Source organism: Plecotus auritus (genome assembly GCF_963455305.1).
Source record: "Plecotus auritus genome assembly, chromosome: 11".
Classification (NCBI taxonomy): domain Eukaryota; kingdom Metazoa; phylum Chordata; class Mammalia; order Chiroptera; family Vespertilionidae; genus Plecotus; species Plecotus auritus.
Window position 1 is genome coordinate 34220855 of NC_137777.1, and position 26505 is coordinate 34247359.

At 43.0% G+C, this 26505-nt stretch overlaps 1 protein-coding gene across 1 annotated transcript in view; it reads left to right on the plus strand.

Moving 5' to 3' along the window:
- Window positions 1-23792: 23792 nt before the first annotated feature.
- CLVS1 (clavesin 1) overlaps window positions 23793-26505 on the plus strand; it is a 141256-nt gene continuing 138543 nt past the window's right edge. Inside the window, exon 1 of the mRNA XM_080647091.1 lies at window positions 23793-23984. The gene's annotated coding sequence lies outside the window, so the exon portion shown is untranslated. The remainder of the gene's footprint in view (window positions 23985-26505) is intronic.

Consider the following 26505-nt stretch of genomic DNA (forward strand, 5'->3'; position numbering starts at 1 on the left):
TGTCTGCTCACAAAATTGAAGTGAGTGGGTTCTGAATGCACTAACACAGGCCACAGGGTGCAGAAGCAGTAAGATTGGTACCCATGTTCCAGGTGTGCTTCCTGAGTTATTTTTCAGCAAGTTAAAGGGATGATGGTTGAAGAGACTTAGAAAAGAGGTGATTAAGAGAAGAAAAATGGGAAAACAGGAAAGCAGAATCTAATGGGAAAAAAAGGCTAGTCTTCAATGTTATACTTACAAATGAATATATTTACTTTAGAAAGTAAATATGCCCATGTGCCAATCATTGGCTCTTGCTATCCTGAGTTATGATGCATATTTTACTCCTGTGTCCTGTTTCTCTACCAGAGGAGACTTGCTATGCATTGCTATTTTATTAATTATGTATTTATGGTTGCTAATGGTGATGGTGATGATGATGATTTTTATAGAGAAAGCTGATAATAGGAGGAAAGGCAAGACAGGAAGAAATAGGGCATGAAGAAAAGCTAGAGGCAGAATCTACTAACAGGGCACAGCCAGCCAATCCTGCCACACTGCTCTGCTCCCACTGGCCACATTTCAGTTTTGCAAACACTCTTGCCTTTTTCTCTTTAGATGGGGACAAACCTCATTTGAATGCAAAAGCTTTCATTTATAGTGAGCTTAATAAAAAACAAGAAGTAGATTTGCTGGTATGGATGTGGAGTAAAGGGAACCTTGTGCAATGTTGGTTGGAATGTAAGTTGGTGCAGCCACTATGGAAAACAGTATGGAGGTTCCTCAAGAAATTATAAATAGAACTAACATGTGATCTAGCAATCCTAGCCCTGGAGATATATCTAAATGAAATGAAACAATTATCTCAAAGAGGTATATGCACTTCTGTATTCATGTTGGCATTATTCATAATAACTAAGGTATGGAAACAACCTAATTGTCACTTGACAGATGAATGGATAAAGAAAATGTGATATGTATACAGTGGAATATTATTTGGCTTTAAAAAGAAGGAAATCCTGTCATTGTGACAACATGGATGAACTAGAAGGCATTATGCTAAGTGAAATAAGACAGACAGAGAAAGACAAATAGTGCATGGCATTACTTATATGTGGAATCCTCCTATATAATAAAGAGCTTATATGCTAATTAGACTGAATGGCAGAACAACCGTCCAGACAATCTTCTGGATGAAGCCGGGGCTGTAAGGGCCAAGCCCCTTGCACGAATTTTGTGCATTGGGCCTCTAGTCCTATCTAATAAAAGAGTAATATGCAAATTGACCGTATCTCCACTACACCCACCAGCCACGCTTGCCAGCCACGCTCGCCAGCCAATCAGGAGAGAATATGCAAATAAACCCAACCAAGATGGCTGCAGCCACAGAGAGCAGGAGGGAGGCTTGGGTTTCCCTGGCAATGGAGGAAGCCAAGCTTTCCGACTGACCTTGCCGGCCCAGGCCTCCACTCAATGCTACAAAGTTTCAATTATAGAAGATAAATAAATCCCAACAAAAATGGTGGCAGCCACGGAGCTGGAAAGAGCAGGAGGCTAGGGTTGCCTGTGGTGATGGAGGAAGCCAAGTTTCTGCAGCCCTGGCCTGCTCTGGCCTCTGCTTAAGCCTACAAAGTTTCAATTATAGAAGATAAATAAATTCCAGATCCCAGGGCCTCTGCTTGGGTCACCAGGGGGCATGGCCAGCCTGCAAACCACCACAGGCCCCTCGCCCAGGCTGCCCCATGCCCCAAGGGAACCCCCACCCTGATCCGGGACACCCTCCAGGGCAAACCAGGTGACCCCCACCCGTGCACCAGGCCTCTGTCCTATCTAATAAAAGAGTAATATGCAGATTGACCATCACTCCAACACACAAGATGGCTGCCCCCATGTGGTCAAAGATCCTGCCCCCATATGGACACAAGATGGCCACTACAAGATGACCAGCAGGGAGGGCAGTTGGGAGGAACCAGGCCTGCAAGGGAGGGCAGTTGGGGCAATCAAGCCTGCTGGGGAGGGCAGTTAGGGGTGACCCGGCCAGCAGAGGAGGGAAGTTGGGGGTGACTGGGTCTGCAGGGAAGGGCAATTGGGGGGGACCCAGGCCTGCAGGGGAGAGCAGTTGGGAGGGACCAGGCCTGCAGGGGAGGGCAGTTAGGGGTGACCAGGCCTGCAGGGGAGGGCAGTTAGGGGTGACCAGGCCTGCAGGGAAAGGCAGTTAGGGGCAATCAGGAAGGCAAGCAGGCAAGCAGTTGGGAGCCAGCAGTCCTGGATTGTGAGAGGGATGTCCGACGGCCTCTTTAGGCCTGATCCCGGTGGGATTGGGCCTAAACGGGCAGTCGGACATCTCTCGAGGGGTCCCAGATTGGAGAAGGTGCAGGCTGGGCTGAGGGACCACCCCCCGCCGCCCCTGTGCACGAATTTCGTGCATCGGGCCTCTAGTATATAATAAAAGGCTAATATGCAAATCAACCGAACGGCGGAACGACTGGTTGCTATAACGCGCACTGACCACCAGGGGCAGACGCTCAATGCAGGAGCTGCCCCCTAGTGGTCAGTGCGCTCCCACAGGGGGAGCGCCACTCAGCCAGAAGCCGGGCTAATGGCTGGCGAGCACAGCGGCGGTGGCAGGAAACTCTCCCGCCTCCGCAGCAGCGCTAAGACTGTCCAACTGCCAGCTTGAGCTGGCCTAAGCTATCAGTCGGACATCCCCCGAGGTCTCTTGGACTGCAAGAGGGCACAGGCTGAGATGAGGGACCCTCCTGAGTGCATGAATCTCGTGTACCGGGCCTCTAATCTAAAAATAAAATGAAACATTGAAACAGTAGAAAAGTGGTTGCTAAGGGTGGGGGAAGGAAATAGGAAGTGTTTGGTAAACTGTACAAACTTTCAGTTATAAGATAAAGTCTGAGGCTCTAACGTATAACAGGATGACTACAGTTGATAACACTATTGAACAGGTTGAGGCAAAAGTAGGTTTATAGTTGTGAGTACATGAAACACAGAGTTTATTCTTGTATTATTACTTATTAACTAGTGGCCCGGTGCATGAAATTTGTGCATGGGGTGGTGGTGTCCCTCAGCCCAGCCTGCACCCTCTCCAATCTGGGACCCCTCGAAGGATGTCCTACTGCCGGTTTACAGGGATCGGGCCTAAACCGGCAGTCAGACATCCCTCTCGCAATCCGGGACTGCTGGCTCCTAACTGCTCACCTGCCTGCCTGCCTGATTGCCCCTAACCACTCTGCCTGCCGGCCTGCTCACCCACAACTGCCCCCTGCCACCAGCCTGCTTGCCCCCAAGTGCCCCCCCCCGCCAGCCTGATCACCCCAACTGCCCCCCATGCCAGCATGCTTGCCCCCAACTGCCCCCCCTGCTGGCCTACTCACCCCCACCTGCCCTCCCCACTGGCCTGCTCACCCCAAACTGCCCCCCTGCTCGCATGCTCACCCCAAACTGCCCCCCTGCTGGTCTGCTCACCCCCAACTGCCCCCCCCCCCGCCAGCCTGATCACCCCCAACGCCCCCCCCCCCCCCGCCACTGGCCTGATCACCCACAACTGCCATCCCATCCTGGCCTGATCACCCACAACTGCCCTCCCCTCTTGGCCTCTAACTGCCTCTACCTCGACCTCGCCACCATGGCTTTGTCCAGAGGAATGTCCACAAGGTCTCCTGGAAGGTCTCCCAGTCTAATTAGCATATTACCCTTTTATTAGTATAGATAGAGGCCTGATACACAGGTGGGGGCTGGCTGGTTTGCCCTGAAGGGTGTCCCGGATCAGGGTGGGGATTCCCTTGAGGCGTGGGGCAGCCTGGGTGGTTTACAGGCTGGCCACGCCCCTATGGGGTGAGGGTCCCCGCTAGAGGGGCATGGCCAGCCTGGGTGAGGGGCTGAGGGCTGTTATCAAGCTGGCCACACCCCCATCAGGTGGGAGTTCCCGCTGGAGTGCCTGGCTAGCCTGGGTGAGGGGCTGATGGCTGTTTGCAGGATGGCCATGCCCCCCAGAGGGCACCCTCACCCCATGGGGGCATGGCCAGCCTGAGTGAGGGGCTAATGGCTGTTTGCAGGCTGGCAAGCCCCTTGCAGGGACTCTTACTCCATGGGGGCCTGGCCAGCCTGGGTAAGGGGCTGAGGACCATTTTCAGGCTGGCCACACCCCCTTCAGGGTGAGGGTCCTCACTGGGGTGCCTGGCCATCCTGGGTGAGGGGTTGATGGCTGTTCGCAGGCTGGCCAAGCCCCCCAGTGGGGACCCTCACCCCATGGGGATGTGACCAGCCTGGGTAAGGGGCTGAGGGCCATTTTCAGGCTGGCCACACTCCCCGGCGACCCAGGCTCCCAGCCCCTCCTTCAGCGGAGGCCAGGGCAGGCTGGAAGCTTGGCTTTCTCCATTGCCAGGGCCAACCCAAGCCTTCTGCTCACTCCAGTTCCATGGCCACCGCCATCTTTGTTGGATTAATTTGCATACTCCTGATTGGCTGGTGGGTGTAGCAGAGTGATGGTCAGTTTGCATGTTTCTCTTTTATTAGTGTAGATTATTGTATTATTTTCCATATGAACAACTGTAAACCTACTTTTGTCCAACACTGTACAACTGAAATTGCTAAAAGAGTATAACTTAAATGTTCCACCAAAAATAAAATAAAATAAAAAAGGTAGATTATAAATATGTGAGGTGATGGATGTGTTCATTAACTCATGGGGGGATTCCTATCACAATGTACACATATATGTATATTAAATGTATACGTATGCTAAATCATCACGTTGTACACTTTAAATATCTTACAACTTTATTTGTCAGCTAGAGGCCTAGTGCACAAAATTTGTGCGCAGGTAGGGTCCCTAGGCCTGGCCTGTGATTAGGGTGATCTTCCCTGGCTGCTGGCAGATGGTCCCACCCCCTGCCGCCACTGCCACAGATCGCCTTCTGTGTGTGGGGTGATCAGTGGGGCGATCAGGGCCCTGGCACTGCCCAAGTCTGCCGCCACCCACCCCTGGTTCTCTGTTCCCCATTGGGAATCAGAGCCTGCCAGCTGTGGGGAGGGACCGAGAGGTTGGCCAGCAGGTCTTGATCAGGCAATTGGGGCCTACAGGCTGGGGCAGCTCCTGCATTGAGCGTCTGCCCCCTGGTGGTCAGTGTGTGTCATAGCCAACCGGTCGTTCCACCATCTGGTTGATTTGCATATTACCCTCTTATATGTATAGATTATGCTTCAATTAGGTTTTATATGTATAGATTATGCTTCAATTAGAAGTAGATTTGCAGAATTGTAATCAACTGAATGCAAAAAAACATCTTGATATTCAAGTGGTCAAGATAATAGCATTCAATAAGAAAGCAGACTGACTCAGTTTCCCAAAGAATTGATTATTTTGTATCTTAAAATATTACTTTTATTCCTACATCCTAGAAAGTGTGAAGAAGTGCTATGCACCTCAGAAGGAGAGAAGAAAGTATCCTGACATATTATTAAGCAAATACTCACCAGGAGGACATTTCTGAATGAGACTTGAGCCAAATACTTAATAAAAGCAGCACAGGGGGGAAAGTGGGGACTGGGAGACAGAGCATCTCAGAAAACACAGGCCAGCAGAATCAATTCTCACCCCGTGACCCAGGGCATGATACCTCGACACCAGCCCAGAACACAGCTGTTATTTATCGTTCTCCTGGCCCGGAGCCGCTGAATGGCTTCCACCTAAACCACAGAGAACATCCTTCATACGCGAATTCAAAATTTGCCACTGAGCTTATGTCATAAAAAGGGGGTGTAAGTGAATTTCTGCATTACTTAGATTAGAACTTCTATTGTCTAGTGAAATTATTACATAATTATCCTTCTTGTTCCCATAGGAGCTTATTCTGCACAATGGAATGTCTTGAGCAAAAGCAACCTTAACTTTGGTTTCATTTGCCACATTGCAGAGATACTATAGTGTAAACCCAGAGGGGAGGGTGATGCATATTCCCTAACTCTGGGTCCAGTAGGGACAAAACATTTAAAAAGTCCCAATGTCTGAAAAGTCTACATATTGAAGATTCAAAATCTACATATTGAAGATTCCTCAGTCAGGTGTAGGCAAGAATTCTACTGCCAAACTAGTTCAGTGTTCTAACCAAAGCATATGGTTTTTAAAAAATCACTCATAAAGTGATTAATGCATCATCTCTGTTTAAAAAACTACAGCATATCATTAGCAAATAACTTCAGAGTGCACTGAAAATAAAAACATAAAAACACTTCATTTTCAATCTTAAAAATGAGATACAGTAACTGTTACTTAGATACCTTTTCTAGGTGAGCTTTCCATTTGGGCAAGGACTGACATGAGAGATCGCACCATTCATAGGGGGACACTGTTATGGCAATAAGAGCAGACAGGTACATACACTGGTATATGCACCACAGCATCAGAGGAGTTCCTGACCTTGGTATATCAGAGGTTCCAAACCACAGCAGGTCAGGTAACCCTTAAATGACAGGACAACGCTCTACATGTAGGAATCACTATCATGCTAGCTTCCTTCCTGGGAAAATTGTTCCAAGGCAGTTATCAGGTTCAGTCCTGGGTGGAGTTTGGTTAAACATGTCAATAACTGCAGCCAAGGTGTCTAGAGAAAAGCCATAGGTGTAACAGAAGAATGAGATGATACAAAGGTAGTGTGTTGCTCATATCCATCACGTGGAGACAGATTTCAATAGTATGGCTCACAAGGCATCATTTATGCATTTGAAGTCACCTTCTAGCTTTGACTTTGGGAACAGATACTCGGGGGCCCCCGAGCACTCAGCCCACCCCCAGCTCATGATGGCTAATAGCAGCTGTTGGCACAGCGTTGTGTGAAGGGCTGCTCTGGCCCAGCTGTCCCAGGTGCAGCACCAAGTTTGTGTGGGGTGGGGAGGGGCATGGCACCATCTTGTATTTCCTCTTTAGCTGGTGCCTGAGGACCAGCTGTTGAAGTATCGCCAGGGCTGCATGATCCCTCTCTTCACACAAATGTTGCCTTTGCCTAAAGTGCATGATCCCCCAACCCCCACAGCTTGGTGCTGATTTCTCCTCTGCTTTCTGCTCACAGTTTAACTGTCACCTTTTCCCTGCCCCCCCCCCCCCCCCCATCTAAAGTAGGGTGGCCGTCACCTGCCATTATCATTCTCTATTCCAGTCTCTTCTGTTTCCTTCATAGCACTTTTGTGCTAGATTTTACTTATTGGATGTTATTCAGTCTCACTGCTTCCTTTATAAACAAGGATAGCAATGGGAAAGTGCTTGAGGTTGCGCATTGACATTCACAGTGGTGCCCATCGCTATCACATCGGAAAGAGCAGGAACATCTGGAAGTCTATTTGCCTCTAAATTAATCCAACTATTAGGTGATAAAGCAAACACACCATCCAAAGGAAGGAACAAAACCTCTTTTTGCTTTTTTCGTTGAGATTGCCAGCAAACATCTGTTCTGTCTTCCTCTTCTTCCCTTATACCAGCTGAGTGGGGAGAAGTCTTTTTACCTCTCGCTCTTTCTGCTCCCCACCTCCCCATGCCAGGGTCCCATCATTTCTTTCCCTAACTCTGGTGAAGCTGTTAGCTAATAGAAGGAGCTGGGGGAGGGTCTTTAGATCTTCAGGACCCTCAGGTCTTGTGTATAAAAAGGAGGTGATGAGCATGAGTGGTCCTTCCTGGTCCAGCCCAAACATAGGACAGCCTCTCCCGCGCCCAAGTCCAGTGTTTAATTATGCTGTCTCTTTTCTTTCCTCTGTTTTCTATTATTCTAACTTGATAAATGCCAGCTCCCTGGAAAGTAGATAAGGGAGCGGGAAGATAAGGATGCTGGGGAAGTAGTAAGGGTAGTGGGACTAGAGACACCAAAAACACAGAGGTCTGCAAGATAATGTGCAGGAGAATGATATGAGATGTGTGTTTAAATTCAAACGCCCAGGCTTCCCTAAGTCCTTGAAATTTGGGTTCCGTAGATCTGGGGTGGAAGTGTTGGATCCCAGAATCTACGTTTTACAGAGGTGCTCTGATAATATTGTAAATGTGAATCTTATATCGTTTCCTGTTGTAAAAGAATCAAATACCTGTGGCTTGAGTTCCCTGACCTAAGTCAGCCCTTCCAATTGATGTGTGCTCTGATGCTGCTTCTCAGAGCTGGCCTGGGGACCCATAGCGAGCGGTGACCCTCCACCAGCCTCACCCACTAACCTCGCTGTGCCTCACAAACACGGCTGTCTGTTCTGAGTGTGCTGATGTTACAGCAGTGACACGTTGGCTCAGAAACACAATTTTTGAATTCCACCCAGGTTAACAATCCCTTGAATAAAAGAGTTCATTTCAGAACCAAAAAACAAATAACGGATAGTGTTTGGGTTCAGGATGAAATGCAGGAGAGACCTCCCCACAATATCCTCATCCACTCTAAGAATCCCAATGTCCAGGATGCCTCGGTTCACATGCTCAGGCAAGGATGCTCTCTTCTTGTGTGGAATCACTGCTTCTTTTCTTCCTCCCATCTTTCGGCAGCTGTTCTCACTGCCTTGTGTTTTTAAAGCATGTTGAGGCATGTTGCTTGACGTTCTAGGATAACCACTAGGCGTATCTGCTGACCATTCAGAAGGATTCTGTCCTTGTTCAGAGACTGGAGAATGGCACCACTTTAGTGAAAGTGCATCTGCTGAGCTTGTCTTTGACTTCAGTGCACGTAAAGATAGAGGTCAGACACCCTTCTCCTGCTAACCAGACCCATCCTGTGTTAGGGCAAGTTTTCCCTTGACACACTACTTCCCACCTCCCAGGCTGCAGGCGGTGTTCAGCGACAAGGCGGCAGGTACCCGGGATGCGCTCACCCTTCTGGTTGACTTGCCCTGCCCTGACTCGTGTTTGACAGGTCTGGAGCTACCGCAGCAAAGAGCACTTGCTGCTCTGGGAGCCCGTCACACATGCACTGGTACTGAAGGTGCTAGAACAAGAGGAAGGGGGGGTGCCACTGGTTTAATGTGGTCTTGTTGGCAATTTAGTTAAACCTTCTGAGCAGCACTGTCCCCAGGCAGGAAGATGCATCTGCATTTTAGTGATTGACTCAGCTGGCATTTGAAGGAGGAGAAGCAAAACTCCCTGGGAGTTTTGACAGGTAAAAAATTACCCACGAAAGTCTCTGATAAAATAGCCTTCTGGGCCCGGCCGGTGTGGCTCAGTGGTTGAGCATCCACCTATGAACTGGGAGGTCACGGTTCGATTCCTAGTCAGGGCACATGCTGGGGTTGTGGGCTCCATCCCCAGTGGGATCATGCAGAAGGCAGCCAATCAATGATTCTCATCATTGATGTTTCTATCTCTCTCTCCCTCTCCTTTCCTCTCTCAAATCATATAAAAATATAAAAAGAAACAAAAAGAAAATAGTCCTCTGGGCTGAAACCAGTGCATATTTACCATAGTTTAAGATTTTTGCTAAAACTCCCTGTTTGTTTCACTAGCACCCAGAGGACAGGGTTTCACATATTGCTACCTTTTACCCACATGCGTTTTGTGAAATATCAACTCTCAATTATTTTTAGTATTACAAGTATACAATTGTAAAAAAAAAAAAAAATCCACAACTATTTTTAGTTCACTTCTAAATGTAGTTTTGTATTAACATCTGGAAATGGGTGTGCTTCATGTATTGAGAATTTATGTACAACAAAATAATGAAGCCCCACTGGCAGCTCTCCCACCGCCAGGGGACTCCATTCATGAGCTCTCCTCTATAATCCAGGAGGGCTTGGGATTCAACATTCTCGACCCTAAGATACTTGACTAGTAGGAGAGAGGAAAGTTATGTGTTTGCATTTCTCCCTTTTTCTTTTGACAAAATGAATGGGTGTTGCAAATGTTATAAGGAGGCGCGCACACTGCGGGTGCTGAGCAGGCATGGTGTTGCAGAAAGGGCATAGCATGTGGTAGTGCAGGATGTGGGCTTGAGACCCGGCTCTGCTACTTAACAATATAGTCCTAAGCAAGTCACTTAGTCTCTTTAAGTAGCAGATCATCATCAGTAAAAGGTTATCATTGTCAGCATCCTGCCTACCTCATGGGGTGGGTAGGAAGGTCAAACAGATGGAAGATAGGAAAACATTGAGTAAATTGCAATGGGGTCTCGTATATTTCAAACAGTCTAGGGCTCCAGTCCTAGTAAGTGTCCTACATGGTAACAAAGTGGTGTTCTAGGTTGAGGGGGCAGTAATTCTCGCAGCCATTGAGTATGGGATTTTCTGCATACAAAGTGGTACTCTGCCTCAAATAATTGCAAATTAACTCTCAGCATGCTTTCTAGTTTCTCTTCAACCTGCAGTAGTATGACAGGAAGTATCAGAACAGATACCCTCATGCTGAAATCGAGAAAACCTGGAACAGTGGGGGAAGGCCTGCAGTCTTGCTGCTAAACCACTGCCATGCCCTGGGTGCAAACTTTGTCTTTTTCTTGTTTCTCGATCTCTCCAGGTGATCTCGTTCAGTCCCATTATGGCAAATGCCATCAATATGCTGAAGATGCTGAAAGTCACAGCTACAAATTGGAACGTTCCCTGAGTTCCAAACACATATCCAATTAAATTTTCAATTTTCACTTGGTTGTCTAAGAGGCATTAGAAAATTAGCATGGCCTATACGGAGCACTAATCTCCCCTTAAATCCACTTCCCACCAAGTCTTTATTTTATTTCAAAGAAAGCCAGAACCCTCTACCCAATGGCTCAGGCCAAAATCATAGAAATCACACATGCTGGACTCTGCACTGGAGGCCACAAGAGTTCAAATCTCAGCTCCGCTGCTTACTAGCTCTGTGAATTTGCATATGTACCTATCTTTTCAGATTTTTTAATGAAGATTAAGTGTGTTAATATGTGTGAAGCACTCCGAACAGTGCCTCACACAGTATGGGTTCTTTGTGAGGATTAGTTATTATTATTATTTGCTCATGCCTCACCTAAATTGCATTAGCAAGTTGTCGGCTCTACTTCCAAAGCAAACACTGAATTGGATTACTTTTCAGCATGCTTATACCACAACCCCAGGCCAGACCATCCTTCTATCCTGTTGAGTTTCTGGGCCCTTCCTAACTTGCCTCCTGTATTCACTTTCCCTCTGCTACTGGGTATCCTCTGCAGAGCAGCCAGAATCCAGGCTCCTGACCTGCCAACCCTACCTGCTCTGGACCTGCCTACCTTTCTAAGCTCATTGCCGCTCTCTACCTCATCTAGCTGGCCATGATTGCTCCTTTGCATCATTTAATTCTCAACTCAATTGGCCCCTTCGCCACAGACTTTCACAGTCTTCACAGTTTGGAGAAGCCTCCTCTACCAGTCACTGCCCATCAGTGTTTTGGCTTCTTTTTTATTCAGAGGCTTAACAGAATCTGAAATGACTGTATTATCACATCTAAGGGTTCCTGTTCAACTCTTCCCACCCATGTTAGGTAGGGACCCACTTCGTTTATTTTGTTGCTATGTCCTGACAATGTTGACCTTGACCCGATTCCTGTAATCCTATAAAACAATCAAGGCTAAGAAATCATCCATTCTTTGTATTCTGAGAAATGTCTTACTTGCAAAGAACCATCACCCCCAAGTGATTTAGATAAGACTCATGGATGCCCCACCGTATGCACAGTTAACAGAGCATGATTATTATTTCTTATAATTATAGCTAGTCCCCAATATTCTATTTCTGCCCCTAACAGAAACAAAACAAAATAAAATATAAGAAGTCATAAACACTGCCCTACCACACACACATACACACAGCCATCTTTTTAAAACCTTTCTCTCTCTTTTTTTTTTAGATTGCCCATGCTTAGTCTCTCATCCTTTTGTATGAAGTATATACAGCTGACTATAATTTTATAGGAAAAACTAGGGGCCCGGGGCATGAATTCATGCACCTTGAAAGGAACTGTGGGCCGCAAGGCTGTGGTGGGCACAGAGGCGGGTCTCAGCCCATCCTCCACGCCCCCGCCCGGCCCCTCCCCTCCCACTGCAGCCCAAGTCTCCTGTCTGCCTGCAGCCCTGCTCCCACTGCTGCTGCTCCCATGCACTGATGGCGCCAGCCCCACTTGCACCTGCTGATGGCGCAGAGCGATTGGGGCTGGCGACATCAGCGGGTGTGAGCGGCGGCTGCTGCCTGATCACCCCTCAGGAGCAGGGGGAGGTGGAGAAGCCCTCAAGGGCTATCAGGGCCAGTAGCTGCCACTCGCACCCACTGATGGCTCCGAGTGATCAGGTCCAGCTCCGGGCACTGGCAGGGGCTCCGGCTGCGGGTGCAAGCAGGACTGGTGCTGGCAGCAGGTGCGAGAGGCGGCTGCCGGCCCTGATCACCCCTCAGGAGCAGGGGGAGGTGGAGAAGCTCTGAAGGGCAATCAGGGCCAGCAGACACCACTCACATCCGCTGAGGGCACCAAGCAATCGGGGTCGGTGCCAGGTGCCAGCAATGGGTGCAAGGAGGGCCGGCAGAAGATGTGAGTGCTGGGCGGGACCACAGCGCATGGGAGCAAAGTATTTTCAGTAGCCACCAGAGGCTCGCCCTAATGACAGCGACCGGCACCCCACCTTGGTCTGCCACTCCCGCTCACCTGCTCCACCATCTCGCCATGGCAACGCCCACCATGTTCTGTGCTCTGCTGCCTGCTGCTGACACCGGTCATGTTCCGCACACGCCCCCTGGTGGTCAGCGCATATCATAGCAACTGGTTGTTTGGTTGTTCTGCCATTTGGTCTATTTGCATATCAGCCTTTTACTATATAGGATTATCTTCAGCCTGAAAAGATAGAATAACTCCTATATTTTCTCTATACTGTTTAAACAATTGTGATTAAAAAAACAAACAACTTTTCATACCAGTTTAATTTTTCCTCTTCCTGTGACTAATCTAAGCATCCTTCTCAATTGCAAATATATTAAATGATAATCATGACTGCGGTACATAGCTAATTTGAGTTTATTGCCTTTTTATATGTATAACAAATATGAGCTTTCCAAGTTAGTATAATTATGTTGCAAGACCCATAAAATATGCCCATTTTATTGTAACTGTATTGTCATTTTGAGTTAATTTATTTAAGAAAATTATGCTCCCTGCTGTTCAGGAATCTATCTTAGGTCTGAGCATGGAAAAGGTTAACTCTTTATTGATGTGTTGGTCATGGAAGGAGACGGCCATTCATGGGCCCTTGTGGTTACACAGCACAACATAGAAGTCCTGATGCCAGCAGTTTGGTGATAGGAGAGTCATTATGAACTTGTAGATTTAGAAATGGCTAATGAATATAAATTCCTGAAAACAATACTCAGGTTATTTTAAATGTTTCACAGGATGTCAGACAACCAACAGTAATTTATTGAGTACTTTCATTGTGCTCAGAGTTGTGCTAAGCACCAATGAGTGATTAAAAAAGGGTATAAGATCCATTCCTTCACTGCTGCTTTAAGAAATCTATTTTATTTTGCTGCCATTTGTTTAGATCAGATTAAGCATTTTGACTTTATTTTCCTTGAATAGCTGCTGGATGTACTCACTGATTCCAGCTGAAATTAGCTCTATTCTCCTGAGTTTAATCTTCTTGACAGTTATTGATAATGCCATCTCTCTACTGCAATGAATCACTTGATCAAGGACATACTTAATTCTTTTAAACTTTTCTCTTGTTCCTTCCTTTTTTTCCTCTTCCATCTTCAAGTTAAGATCTGGGAGCTTATTGCTATTTGCACCTGGGTGTCTTTTAACACGTAGCAAATTTGAGATGTTTTCATAGAAGCAGAGGAATTGCTACTTCCCTCTTTCATCACACTGCCATTGATTTTCAGGTCCTAAGAATTTATCTCTATTTTGAAGATACATCATGGCAAAGAATCTTACAATCACTGGTTATTCTAAAGTTTGGGGGGGAGGGGGCCTTAAAACTGCCTTAAAATACATCTTTTTTTTTCTCCAGATGAAGTTCCTTAAAATTTGGTGCTATTTCTTAAATTGATTAACACTTGTAGTCTTTTATACCTTCATAATTTATATTATAGACTTCATTCATTTCTCTAAGTGCAAATAGGGCTGTCAGCTTTAAAGACTGCTGTCATTGAGTAATACATAAAGAATGCAACCAACTAAGTAATTCATGGAAGGGCTCTTTCATGGTGCAAAATATTAATGTATTTTTCTAAGGTGCCCAATTTGCCAACAGAGAATAACTAAGATGCCCAGAGATTTTGACCTCAGGCCAAAGAAACAAAGACTATGAAATTATGAGGACTGGAAAGGGAGAGAAACATTACCTAACCCAGAGATTGTAAACAGGAGACATCCAGGTTTGATCTGGCCTACAGATTATTTTTATTTCTTTAACTTTGGTTTCCAATGCCTTGAGGAAAGGCAAACCGATCTTCTAACCACCATGCGGTCCACCATTGTCACAGCCTGACCGCTGAGCCCATTCATGCATTCACAGCACCTGCCTGGCACATAAACGCAGTTCACTCTGTGACCCAGTTTTTACAGTAAGGAAACGAGAAGACTCTGAGGTAAATGATTTGTTCATGGTAACTGATGAGCAAAGTGTTTTGTATGCTGTTTACCTCACAAATACCTGATTCTTCATTGAGAGTCCTTTCCACTTCATGCGTGGTTATATTTCTCTGAGAGATTCAAGTCAGAACCAACTTCAAATCTAGGTCATTAATACAACATTTTATACTTGTATGAAATCACACAAGTATTTTAGAAGAAGGAGTTATAAAAAGGAAGCTTAGTTCAGGAGAATGAATAATTTGACCAAGCAGAGGAAGACAGCTGGGTCCTCCCTCCTCCTCCAGAATCACAAGTATTTTATTTATTTATTTATTTATTTTTCATTTATTTTTCCTTTAGTTTGTATAACTTTTTTTTCCCAATTATAGTTTGCATTCAACACCAACCACTCTAACAGTCTCAGATGCACAGCACAGTGGCTAGAAAGCCATGCATCCTCCAGAGTGGTCCCCTTGACAACTCCAGCACCAACCCGGCCCCACCCATAGCCACCACGGTATTACTGACCATGTTGCTATGCTGCAACCCACATGGCTGTGACCATTTTCTAACGACCAATTTGTACTTCTTAATGCCTTCACCTTTTTCACCCAGACCCCCAACTCCCTCACCTCTGACAACTGTCAGTCTGTTCTCTGCCTCTATGAATCTGTTTCTATTTTGTTTGTTTATTTTGTTCTTTTGAGTCTGCATATAAGTGAGATCATATGGTATTTGTTAAAGCTGGAGTTTTTGAATCTTGTGTTCAGTCCCCACTCACGTTGGGTTTACTGCCTATTTTGCACAACCAAAGGAGCAGCCAGTGGTTACATTATGGCATTTCCTTTTGTAAGCTGAAAGTCACAAGTTCCAAATAAACCTCTAGAAGTGCTTGCCTTTACATTTCCATTGCTCTTTCAAAAAGCAACCCCCTGGATGAAAATAAATAAGTAAAAACCTGTGGCATGCTCAGAAATTATTTTCTACTAGCCATCATGCAAGATTTCTGTATGTGAACCGGACTTCATTTCAAAAAGATCATTTGGGTTGCAGAAGAAGGAATAATATTTCTTAATTTAAGTGGCCACTAACGGGGTAATTAAGGGCCACAACTGCACCAGAGAAGCATAAAAGGGGAGAAAGAAAGGCTTTGGTTGGTGAATTCTGGGTTCTTTGCACTTTCTGACTCGGAGCTAGCCATTCATTAAGAGAACAATAATTCTTGTGGTTTTCTGCCATATTTGGAAAAAGCCATTAACAATTAAGGAAGATGCCCACAGAATGAAGGACAAAGTCCTGACTGGGAATGAAAAGTACACCCTCCCATTATTCTTGGTCCAAACAGTGCCATTAGTATACACCATTTGTTTGCATTCTATTTTCAGTCTCCTCCCTTCCAATTTCTTAGTCCCCACGGGATCAATGGATTTCGAATACCATTCTCTTCTCTTTGTTTATTCTCTTTTTGTCTTCCACTGGGTGCTCCCAAACAGTCCCAGCAGGAGATCTAGATGCTTTAGAAAGATTGCTCAAGAAACCCTTGCATTTATGAGCCAGTAAAGTTGTATTTCTGGCACTATGCTCTTGTTTGGTTTTAGATCTTAATTAAACTAGACTGTTTTTAAACCTCTCTGTGCTCCACAGTATTTTTTTCATACCTGTATTCAGCACTTATCTGATTACATTACAAGTTTTTACACAGATATTCAACTCCATTATTTGACTCTATGCACCTCAAGGACAAAGGAGTATGTCTTAATCAGATTTGTATTCCTGGCCCATGTGATATTATTGGAAGAAAAAAAAAAGGAATAAATAAAATCACACAAAATCATAGGGTTCTGCTTTTCTTAAAAAAAAATCAAAGTTTTAGTTAATACATCAAAACACAGAAAAGAGACACAGTGAGTTGGAAGAATCAGGGAGGACAATTTATATAGGGGCTGGTGCCATCAAGGGAAGGGGAGCTGGCTTCAGTCCAATGACTCAAGTAGATTAGAGGGGAGAGTGGCTACCATTGTCAAGTTCTTTCCTTCCTCTGGTATCATGTTCCTTACCCTTTGTCACTTCACTGATGGGAACATCTTCCTCATGTATGTATGTGTGTGTGTATGTATATATATATATATATATATATATATATATATATATATATATATACACACACTAGAGGCCTGGTGCATGAAATTCATGTACGGGTAGGGTCTCTAGGCCTGGCTGGCAACCAGGGCCAATCTGTGGGGCAACCAGCAGGGCAACTGAGGGGAGGGCCCTGCTGGCACCCACCTTGGCTGGCCTGGGGCCTGCAGGCTGGGGGCAGCTCCTGCATTGAGCGTCTGCCGCCTGGTGGTCAGTGCACACCATAGTGACCAGTTGTTCCACTAGTCATTCCGCTGTTTGGTTGATTTGCATATTAGGCTTTTATTATATAGGATAATTCTCTTCTTTAGTTGAAACAGGAGCTTTGCAATCAGTAAAGGCAACTTCCCCCTCCAACCCTCTCAAGTCTAGGACCGGGCCCCTTGGAATGACTTAGTGAGTCTCCCTCAGAAGAGGAAATCATCTTGGAATCACTAAGGGTGGCTTTCCCCTGGATCCCAAGCATAGTTGTAACCTTCCTAAACCTATGCTCCTGGGGCCTGTGGGCCAGGCTGGTGCTGAGCCCTGGAGCACTGAGAAGTCGAACTTGGGACACAGGCTGCAGTAATGGGTCTGACATCCTCACTGCCAAGACTAGCACCCTCTGTGTAGGACAGGATTCTAGAGACAGCACATGACTGGGAGAAACACTGGCAGAAATGGACCAATCAAACTGCACTCTAGCTATCTCAAATGTGAAGGCCAGCTCCTCCCCTTCGGACTGAGTTAGCTTCTGGGATTCTTGGACATTGCAGGGAAAGAGTAGACTCCCTACTGTCAAGGTTTGGGGAGAAATGGTTAAGTAATTGTTTTGCAACGTAGGAGACCCTAGGTATTTAGAATTTGTGATGCAGGTCATGTAGGTTATATTTAGAATGGAAAAAACTTGAGGCTTGAGAAAATATGAATTGTATTTTCTAACCCCAATCTCCCGCCTCCTAACATGAAGCTCTGTCTGTTGTGACTTCATGCTAACGTTCTTGCTCAAAGCCAGCTCCTCTTCTGCATCCTAGTTCCAGCTTGGCAACAATTGGCACAGCGGTACTTTAGCTTTCTCATCACTCTACCTTATGCTTTACCTTTCTCCTATTCCCAGTTCTCTTTTTCCCCAATAATCTCCCAGAGAAAGGACTTGCAAGTTGTAGACTTAGAAACCAAACTCTTGTAGTTGCTGAAAATATCTGCAAAAATAATTCCACATGTATCCAATTTTGCAGTTGAACTCACAGTGCCTAGAGTCCATTTAAAGCCCATTTGTAGCACCTATTTCCCAAATCATACTCTTCTCTGATCCCCTATTATGATATTCACTGAAAGCATTAGGGGACTAGAACTATATTTTTGTGATATTAACTGACTCATTAATGTAAATATGAATTATCAGTCCAATAAGATTTACATGTCAATTGGATGTTTGATTAGTTGATTATTTATGGAATATATGTATATAATATAAATTAAATATATTGAATACAAAACTTGGTAGCTAGTTTACCTAGGTTCAGAGTCTTAATAAAATTTTTAGTAAGATTAATATGAATTTTAGAAATAATACTGATAACTTTAAAATTAATTAATTTTCATTAAAAGAAATGAGGCCTCATCTAGCATGATAGTATTTTCATGGAAGCATAAAATTGCATGTGTAGAAGACAAGAGTGAATTTTAAAAGGCCTATTTTAAATAGGACAAAAACTCAGCATAATTATTTTCTGTACACATTATTAATCATATTATTCAAAGCACAGGGAAAAAAGAATTAATTTTAAATTAAATAAATACTTTAAATATATTTAAATAAGTAACAAACCTAATTAAATACACACTTGCTAAAGTTTATTCCTTTTGTTAGAATTTTTCTTTTAGAATTCAGAATAATGTCCAAGTTCTGACAAATCCAATTTTTAAAATCATACTGTTGACATTTGGCATTGAAGAGCTATTTCATCATGAATTTTATATTAAAATGTGTTTTATATTAAAATAGAAAAAAAATAAGTGAACATAGTAAGATCATTTAATACATGCATTAACAAATATCGCATATTTTAAAGTAATACCTGCAAAGATGTTTATGAACATGCAGCAACAAATGACCAACAAGCCATGAAATTCTGAACACTTCTCATGTTCCCTTTAGAGAAAAGTGTCTATTGGTTGTCCACTACAATTATGTTACCTCCACATCGCTTTGGTCACAACCAATTAGAGCAGGGCTGGTCCTGAGCAAAAGGCAACTTGCAATAAGACAGCCTATCATGCTGCCTATGAAAGAGTTTATCTGAGAGGACACTCCTTATTTGATAACAACTAAAGGGAGCCAATCAGATGGTGGTTCTGTAAAATGCAACTCAGTGGAAATATATCATGTGTAGCACTTTCATGTGGCAGAAAGAAGAGTAAGTGTGAGTTCTCATGTATCCGTTCCCCTGTCACATGGCTTTCCATATGATGGCACTTCCCTGAGTCTGACTTTGTGGAGCAGAGGCCTTACATCTCTCCTGCACCCTGTCTCCCTGCCAATTGGCACTGAACCTCCAGCACGAGAAATAAAACGTTGCTGTATAAAGCCTTTGAGAACTTTGGGTTTATTTATTATTGAAGCATAACCTATTATCTCCTGGACGTGAAGTGCTTTATTAAAAAATAAATTGTGTAGTGCTGACTTAATGGTTGGAACATGTGTATAGGAGACTGGTATCTAATGTAGGAAAGATAACACTTCCATGTTATACAGTGGTAAAATACTTGGTAAAATAGTCCCTTATGATAACTTAGGAATTAGATCGTATGCATAAGGATTTCACATCTCTGGGGGAAGTGGGTGAAAAACGAAGTGTTAGTAGGATGTCTAGGTTATTATTTGATGCATTTTTCAAAATAGTAAAGAAAAAAGAAAGGGATGAGTGATTTCATAAGTAGAAATAAAAGAAAATAGAGACTTCCAGGAATCCAAGACCTTGTCATGTTTGACTATCCAATTCATTTTTGCTCCCAAAGAAACAGATAAAACTAGGAAAGCATTGGAGAAAAAGTTCAATAAAGCCAAATATTTTTGGCAAGAATCAGATTAAGGATGTGACCTTCATGGTTACTTAAAACTTCTCATTGGTTTAAAATTTATGGAAGGAAAAATCAGATAAAGAATGTGGCTTTACCACTTACTACTCCAGAGAGGATCAAATATATTGAGAAAAATTTGGGTATAAAAAATAAACAAATAAACATAGTAGATCCAAGGTCTATGTTTCCAAAGAAGTATAGTGTGGCTACTGGAAAAATGAAACTGATTGTCAGACAGACAATGTGCCTCTACAGACTTCAGAGAATTATACTTCCACGGGAACTATGACCTAGGAGTAAAAAGCCTGTGAGCCTTAGATAACTGAAATAACCCATGGACCCCCAATCTCCTATGAAAATGAAGTGAACTGAAAACCCTTGCAACCCCTAAGGAGGTTGAGGTGTATATATATATTTAAAAATGTTGTATACACCCACCCTAAATGGGAAATTGGCTAGATGTGAACTTAATTTGACCTTACACTTTTTTATGTCACTCCAAAGGAAATGGGTTACTTTACTAAGCATGTAGCTACCCTTGCCCAGGACATAGTACAATATGGCAATTTAGGGCAATTCCAACTTAACGGTGCAACTCTAAATGTGGTAACTTTGAATAAATAGAATGTGAGCTATATTGATACCATCCAGTTCCCAGCTGGGAGAAACACCTGACCTGCCACATCAATGATGGAGCAATGGTGACTTTGGCTCCCTGAATCTCTCCTACAGTGGGGGTAAGAGGATTTTTTTTTGTTGGTTTTTGTCTGTTTGTGTGTTGTTGGTGGTGGTTTTTTTGGTTAGGGCCTCACTCTAGTCTCTGGGAAAAGCTTCCTATTTCTTTGTCCTCCAAGACCCCTAGCACCGAATCTGAGAAGTTCTTGCTTTTTCCCCCCATTATATTCCTCGGCCAAATATGCTCTTGGTTGTGATTGAGTTTTCAATTTCTGTTTTACTTGGGTCACAGCAAACATCCAGTTCTTTGAGTAGCAATATGCACTCAAGAAACCACACAACCACATAGTTAAACATTTATAAATTCCAGCGTTTATTTCCTCAAAAGCTTATGTGGGTAAGCAAGCTTTTTTTGAAAAGTAGTAAAGTGGTGTGCAAACTGAACCTCTGAATTACTCAGTCTCTCTCTGTCTTGACCACTCCCAGATGTCTTCAGCTTGTTGTCATTTAACCCTTGGCATTGGCTGCTTACACACAAAGGGGTACCTGGAGGAATCCTACGAACAAATACATAGGCAGCTGTAGTGTGAGGAGCTGAGGTGGAGGTTGAGTGGATTGTGCAGAATATCACCACAATGTCAATCAGAGTGATTAAGAAAAGAAATCCATCCGGAAGTCTCTGGTTTATAGTTCAAAGGCCAAAGCTTTAAGCAAAGACAATCTAAGTCCCGGGAAAGAAAAGGACCGACTCAACACAGTGAAGACACATGGACTCAGTAAAGGGACATAGTTCTTACACAGGAATTTTAAACTGTATAGAAAGGTAAGTATTATCACAACACAGGGCAGATGCTCATGAACATAAAGGGAAATGGTACACTTTCATTGGCACTTTAGGAAAAAGTAAATATTTTAACATATTGAGCATCTCTGTTCTAATCATCAATGAAAGTGACTTTTTTAAACTAATTTTCTAATTGGTATGAGTAAATTTAAAAACTGCTTGTAAAACTTTTAGAATATATGACTATATTTTGGCAGCCAGTGCCTTTTGTAATTATATTAGGTGAGTCCTATCCCATGATCAAGGAAGAGCAGTCTGGGTTTATGTCTCAGCCTCATATAGGTGGAAATAGTTTTCCACTATAAAGAGTTCTGAATAGCTATGCTTATATGTGTGTGTGCGCACACACACACACACACACACACACACATATAAGCATAGTTATTTATACATAGCTACATATATGTGTATATAGATATAATGTATGTTTTTTTCTACCTCAGCTTAGAAAATACAAATAAAACTTGGCTAGGTTATCACTGATGACATTCAAAAGTCACAATTAATAGTGAATAAAAACTGAAAGGGAACACCAGCTGGGCAAAGTTATCCAAGTTTATTTTAAATTTTGAAAAAGGATTTTTAAATCATCAGCTTATGGATCACTTAGGTCTTGCTCTTGGCTTGTGTTTATAGAATAGAGGAAAGGATGAAGAGAAATAGGATAATTAGCATTAACATCTCAGAAAAAAGGAAAGTCAAAGTTTTTAAAAAGATCAGGATCAAGAAGAAATGAGGAATATTAGAGTGGAAATTAATTGAAGAATATTTTTGTTTTAAAAAATTTATACCTGATGCCACTGCAAGTCATGATTAACTATACCATTGAAGAGGACCCTTTAATTGAGTTTATATGTAATCAAAACTCAGTTGTAAACTCAGATTATTTTGTTGTACCTTGACATTTTGAATAACAATTCTATATGAAATTCATAGTTTTATAAAATATTTAAAATTATATTTGTACGTGAGAGGGTTATATCATCCATTCATTCATTTATTTTTCTACTCAACAAATATTTAAATATTTATTTAACTCCTGTGATGTTCCATGCACACTTCTAGGTGCTTGAGAGACAGTAGTGAGCAAAACAGAAACATTTCTACCACATGGTGCTTACATTCTATGAGAGAGAGAGAGAGAGAGAAAGAGAGAGAGAGAGAGAGAGAGAGAGAGAGAGAGAGAATAAACAGGCAAGTAAATATGTAATGCTACACTAGTATTGGAAGAATTCTGAGAACTTTAAAGTCTATAAAATATGTAATAAAAAGATTGTTTTAAAATACTTCATAAGTTTTCTTCTAGTAAATATGGAAACTTTATATAAATACAAAGAAGAAAATCAAGTTGTCCAAGTTGATAAGAAACAAATTTACCTATAATTTCATCCTGCCATCCTACAATCTTACCAATTTGACAACAGGGAGAGAGTACTGTCTTTGGTATCTTGATTTTCTTCACTTACCATTTTGTGAGCATTTTTCTTTGTTTTTAATAGTCTTCAAAATATGTTTTTAATAGTTGCCAATACTACAGACTATATACAAGAAATTGTAGTGCTTTCATTGTTTTCAACAATTTCTATGATCATGAATTTAATTTATGTACTAAATATTTATCTGCATAGCTGACTATATCTTCAGCATAAGGTGCATAAAGTGAAATTATTAGGTCTAAATGTTTGTACATTTTATGACTCTTGATGTATATTGTGAAATAGACTTACAGAAAGCTTGCACTTTCTCACTATTATCACACAATATGAGAAAATAAGTAGATGTAGAACTTAGACAAAACTACACCTCAGTGCTATTTTAAATTACATATCTTTCTTTACTTGTGGGGTTGAATTTTAAAAATATTATTGTTATGCATTCACCTTTCTTTAGTGAAGTACTTGCCATTTGTTTTTCCTCTTTTTTCCTTTTAAGCTATTAGTGTTTTTCTTTTGATATATGAGGTATTTCATGTGTGAAACATATTTGCTGCAGTTTTTCCAAGTAGTATTTATATTTATGCTTTTATGATATTTTTGCATTCAAAAGGATTTTTATGCATTCAAACTATTGATCTATTTTCTTTGTGATTGCTTTTATTCCTATTGTGCTTTCAAAACCTTTTATATCCTAAGATCAGTAAAATATTTCTTATGTTCTAGTTTTTAAAAATAATTTAACTTTTATATCTAGCCTTTTTATCTATGTGGGATTAATTATGGTGGGAGAAGGCTTTAATTTGAGTCTTTTCCAAATCGTCCATTTTTTTTTTTTACCACATTTGTTAGTAAAATAATCTATTCTTTCCCCCATAGGTCTATGATACTTACCTCCTCTCTCTCACACACACACACACACACACACAACTCTGATCTGTTTCAGAAGTTACATTAATCTGATGGAAAGATTCTGTTTTTAGGATTAGGGGGTTGTGTGTAATGGTTCTTGGAACTTTTTGTCCCAGCTGTGGCAAAATAACAATAATTCTTCGTATTGTCTTGACGGACCTGGGGAGAGAAATGGATCGGAGGCATTTAGGACCCAGGGGAAAGCCAGGCTCGGTATAGAAGGATAGAGTCTCCAGCGCGCACACACGCCTCCTACCAAAATCACAGCCAGTGAAGCCGGGCTCTCATTCACAGCTTTCTAGAGAAATCTGAGCCCGAACCTGCCAGCATAGGGGATCTCACCTACTCAGCTCAGCAGCGAGGACACCTGCAGAAACACATTCCCAAAGCCAGGCTGGGCTGCCGTGTGAAGGTATTTCTTGCCTTTTTTCTCCCTTCTGTATTCGCAGCGCCTCCCCGCCTTTCCTCCCACTCTTGCGATGCCATGGCTGCGGCGTTTCAGCACTTCGGTGCGCGGACAGCTCCCATCTGCAATCCCTCTATCCCTCCCGCACCCTGTTCTTCCCAACCTCCCGGGTCCATCCTCCTCCTCCCTCGGGCGCTCAGCCTGCACCCCCTTACACCATCAGCACCCCCATCTCCACCATCGCCGTCATGATCGCCACCATCACCAGCGCCGAAACTACAGTCAACACAACTGTGTCTGGTCACTTAGACAAAGCCCGAGGTCCTCAGGGTAGAGGAAAAGAGCCCAAGTTTTCAGGCATGGGAAGGAAAGTTCAGGTGGACGTCACCTCTGAAAACAAAGAGAGGCACCGGCTTGGGAGAAAGGAAAAGTGGAGACCCTGAGAGAGAGACCCCGGGCAGGGGGACAGATGGGGCACTTGCCAGACACCAGCAATTAGTGAGCTGCCTTTCAGCAGATTAGGGTCTGTTTAATTCAGGAAATGAACATGGCCTGGGTCTTAGTGTTATTCCGGTAAAACAGACATGTAAACTCCACCCGTGGTCTGGCTTCCCAATGGAGAACCGCCAGGAAGCAGGGTGGGGGTGACTGATGACTCATATTCACCCACACTCCGGTTTTCCTGCCTAAGCGTTTATTGCAGAAACTCGGAAATTAAGTTTTTTTGTGTTTTTTTCTGAGATGGTTTGTAAAATGGAAACCCCAAAAGGTGAACTCTGTGGCCAGAGTGAAAATTAAAAATGATGGTGATGATCATTAAGCTCACAAATGCGGCTCTCATTGGAAAGTGCTATTTGTTCCAACGTCTCTTCCTGTCGACTTATTTCATTTTTCAAATTTCCGATCTTAAACCTCTCTTGGAAGCAGAGAAGATAGATCCCTTGTCCAAACGGCCAAGTAGTAATGATATTCAGAGCAGATGGCCTGGCTTTGTTCATCACTAGGCAAGGACTGACTCAGATTTGGAAGGAGAGATTTTTGCGTGTTCTCTCAGTAATCGGCAATAACACCATTTTCCTATAATACTTAAGGGTAATAGAGTGCAAAAATTGAAAAGACATTTTATGTAACTGTTCCATCAGGCTCTGCTTTTAGAGAGCTATCGTTTTCTATCTCAGCTGGAGGGAAGTTAGAACAGCTTTCAAATATCTTGAAGATCCAAGCCCAAGTTATAGCACCTCTATAATTTAGCCAGGATCCTCTATTTATTAAGAGCTAACAAACATCATAAATAAAAATATTTTGGTGAGTTCCCATATAATCTATTATGACTGAATTGCAAAGTACTGGGGGGGTGGTTTGCAATTTTTTCCATAAAATCAACATCTTAATTAAAAATGAGATGGATCAAATTTTCATACAAAGATAATGTCAGCTCACATGTAACAACAAAGTTTAAACCAGAGCACAGAAGAGGCTCATTTAAAAATTCCCCTTGTGCATTTCTCCTGCCTTTAGAAAAAGAGGCAGTAAAACAGTTTTTGTCGAAATCAGCTTGCTCCTCATTAGAGGCAATGTCAAAAATAAAGAATAGTCACAAACAAGTATCTTCTGGCAGAAGTTCTGAGAAAAAATTCACACCAAATACTCTTCTTGAATGTCAAAAGTTACTTACTACTAAACATTGGCATGATTCTACCTGCCTCACTCAATTTTAAACCCAAACCAAGAAAACTAGTGAAAACATGTGATGATATTGATTTTAGAGAAGAAAATTCAGTCATCTATGTACAGTTACTGTCCTTATATTAGTCATATCCACAGTAAATAGGATCTCTTAAGTCCCCAACCAGCAAGAGTCTTAAAACTCACATATCTGTATTCAAAGAAAGGGTCAGCCCAGGCAACTTTTAAAGGTATACACATTGCCAGTTCTAGCTCCTGCGAACCAGAGACGGAGGCCTCCAATGCACCGTCTTCCTGGGCTTCATACCGTTTCCCGAGGCTGGGAAATTTCCAAACCATGCTGCTTTGGTGAGATTTGCAGGCATCTGTCTCAGAGGCAGAGCCTTCCTCTGACTGAAATATTATGCTGAGCTTATTCATTTTTATACAGTGCTGCCGCCCTGGCTTCCTTTTTACTTTTATTTTTTCTATTAAGGGCTATTTTACCCTCTTCGTGGCTTCAATAATAGAACTTCCTCATCTTCATAGTGGATTTAAAGATGAACAGGAAAGATATTTCTTCAACTGGGTGGCATCATGCACCTTTATAGACTTGCTCACAGAGGGGCACACGCCTTGAGAATCATGGAGCATAAACCTCCTTCATTTCCCAAAGGGGGGATCATAACTCTTCAGAACAGGTGGTGTCTGCTTATTTCTGCAAGCTTTCCAAAGGGACATCTTATGGACCCTAAGAAGTCTATTCACGACTTGACACAAAGCCTCATAGCACAGCCAACCTTAGTAAATGGACACAGGCAGACTTGGATCTTCTCTGCTCTCCTGTTACACAGTGGCTTAG